Here is a 3,444-nt window from a genome sequence, read left to right on the forward strand (position 1 = left end):
TTTTCAAGAGGATGCATTTTGAAAAATTCATATTGAGAAACAAGCAAAGATTTCTTTTGTTCTTTAATATCTTGGTTACCTTCATGAAATTCACACAATTTATCCCAAATATCTTTAGCTGATTTACAACCTTTAATCCTACTAGATTCATTTACATCTAATGCATTGTACAATATATACATGGCCTTGGCATTCAAAGAAAGGTATCTCTTGTCTTTTTCATTCAATTCTTGTCTAGTCTTTAATCTACTCAAATTAGTGGTAGAGTCAACTATTCTAAGTTCATAAGGACCATCTTCTACCACATACCATAATTCAATATAAACGGATTGTAAGAAAATCATCATTCTTTGTTTTCAAATGCTAAAATGAGAACCATTAAACATAGGTGGTCTATCAATAGATTGCCCTTCTAAAAAAGAAACATTTATGGTTGCCATGATCTTTACTCTAAGCGGTTAAGCTTAATCTCTAGGAGACCAAGCTCTGATGCCAATTGTAAGGCCCGAAAACAACCAATGAGACAAACATAAACAATGGAAAGATCACAAATGTAATAGTAAGTAAATAAAAGGAAAGGATTGCAAACCAATTAACTATCCAACTCCTCTTGAGCTTGTAGATTAATTGAAACAAGCTACTTCAAGTTGATGAATTACAATCACTCTTGTGTACAAAGGAAGGTTCACCTCCTCCTTGCCCCAAGCAGCACTCGGTCAAGCCAGGACGTTTTACTATCCCTCAGGACAACCCTCACAGAGCTACACTCATGAAAAATTCACTCACAAATGAAAAGTTTACAATGAACCTCACACCACTAAGACTACAAATATTCTTTTTGGAGTATTTTCTCACTAAAATCTCTCTAGATCTTTTGTATCTTCAGTGTGCCAAAGTTGTTTGAAGTGTCTGACCAACCACTATTTATATAGGACCAAGAGAGTGCCTCATTAAAGCTTCCAACGGATAGAAAGTAGCTGAAGAGTCAACTAGCCGTTGGGGACGTCGGACGTCCGACAGATTAATCACCGTCCGATCCCATCGTCCGAAAATCAGCCAAGTTGTCGTTCGGACGTCCGATGGTATTTTATCGTCCGAGCTTCTGTGTCGGAACGTCGTCCAGAGAGTTATCAAATCTTCGTGGAATTTTTAGGACGTCCGATGAGATTGATGTGCGTCCGAAGCATGCGTCTGATCCTTCAGGACGTCCGATGCTTCCTTACGAGCGTCCGACAGAGTTTCCTTCTTGATGTTCTTCATCCTTTCGGACGTCCGATCCTGACTATTTGAGCGTCCGACAGCTTCAGCATACTTAGTTCCCTTTCAATTGCACTTGTTCATGGAATCAAACAACTTCAAAACTGAAAGTATATCTTGAAGAAATATTAGTATCATCCATTTGTTTTGTAAACATCAAAAGATAGGGATCAAGATCAACAGGGAGAATGGTTGAGTTGGGTGGTAAGGTAAAAGGAATTATGAGTAAGAGATCCTAAATTCAAAATTTCACACTTACAAGGAAAAAAGTATAAAAAAAAAACTCATAATAACAATTTTAGTAATATCTCAAATAAGACTATTAGATCCTCTCGTGACTCTCTGAACAAATAACCCTAGCAATTAGACAACTATCATAGAAAGTTCTCTATTTATAACCCACAAAACTTGTAAAATAAGAAACAGCCATATAAGTAATTGCCTAATAAAATACCAATCTCTAAATAATAAAACTACTAAAACTTAAGTCCAATAAAATTACTAAATAATTGAATTGAAACTTCATTTGATTTTGTATGCCAACACATTCCACCTACTAATAGTGACTATGAATATGCCGATAATATTTAAGTGCCTGTTGGCAAACAAAAAAAATGCGCGCAGAGCGGAAGCAATTTTAACACATGTAAAAAATACGTGAAAAGAGGAGGAGAATAAATACAACAATAATAACTCAAAAATTTATTAATCCAAAAGTCAATAATAACAAATATCAAGCCGTTTCACTCACGACAACTCACAAATCTCAATTATGAGATTTTCTCTCAAACCTATTCTCAACACTCAACTCAATTCTTCAACTTAACTCTTCAAATAACAATCTACTAGACTGATAGTATTTATAGACTGCAAAGTTTCCTAAAACAACTATAATTGTGAACCAAAATTTACTTGGAAACTGACTGAGATTTTCTAATATAATATGGAAACTAAACAAATAAGACATCAAAAAGAATTAGGAAACTAAATACTAAAATAGTTTGGTTTAATTTCCTTCATTGCCTTTCTTAAATCAAACTCTTGACATTGTCATCTTCAATGCCATCACGAGTTTGAATTTTCATGAACAATTCGATCGCTATATAAACGACATAAAATACCAACTTGCAATGAATTTTTAATTTCATCTTCACGTACGGTAGTGGACAAAACTTGTACTTCTCAAACAGTTTCTTCATTTGATCACTCTTGTCAAAAAATTCAAACATATCCACCCATTCTTCATTAGATTCTCCATAATTTAATTTATCCATATCGCTAATAAAATCTCCAAAAATCAGAAAATCATAATTTTTTACCAACAAGGTTTTCAACGTCACCATATTTTTTCTTTAATTTTTCAACATTAACAACTGTATCAACTTTAGTGGTACCACAACCTTCAATTAATTTGTCCACCTCACAATTGATTTCAACTGAGTCCATCACTTATTTTTTTCTTCGAAATATTCATCAATCTTGACAAAATAAACAATTTCTACGTTGCCATGATCTTCAGGCACATCTTTAACTTCATCAATGACTTCACCTTTTTTCTCAATCACACATGAGATTTCTTCTTGAGTCACAAAATTTTTCATCTTCATGCGCACTCACAACTTCTACAATTTCTTCTTTCTTTAACTCATCAAATTATTCTTTTTCTTCTTCATCATCACAAATTTTTTCTCCAGCATCACCATAGGTTTTTATCAAAAAATTTCCAAGCCTCGTTGCTGTTTTTGCGTGTATGAATTTATTCACAACATGCAACTGGACTTGAGTGTTGAAATAGTGGAATGCCTTATAATCCAACTGTCTATTCCTTTCTAACTCTTTAATTGCGTCATCTGTGTCTCATACACATTCTATGAACCCCTTCTCAATGATATTCTAAATTCCAATAACTCAAAAAATCTTTCCATCATCAAACTCCAAATCTCAAAATCGACACCACAACGTGGTAAATAATATGGATCCATACTTTAATTATTTAATCTTCACTCAATTAGGATCAATTCAACCTCCAAATTATCAAAAACAAATCTTCTATTCTTGTGCTCCAATTTGCAAACAAGCCCCAGGATCAAAGCCTAGAGCTCTGATACCACTTGTTGGCATACAAAAAAAATGCGCGTACAGCGGAAGCAATTTTAACACATAAAAAAATATGGACAAAGAAGGAGA

The sequence above is a fragment of the Coffea arabica genome, chromosome 1e, assembly GCF_036785885.1.
Source record: "Coffea arabica cultivar ET-39 chromosome 1e, Coffea Arabica ET-39 HiFi, whole genome shotgun sequence".
Lineage (NCBI taxonomy): Eukaryota > Viridiplantae > Streptophyta > Magnoliopsida > Gentianales > Rubiaceae > Coffea > Coffea arabica.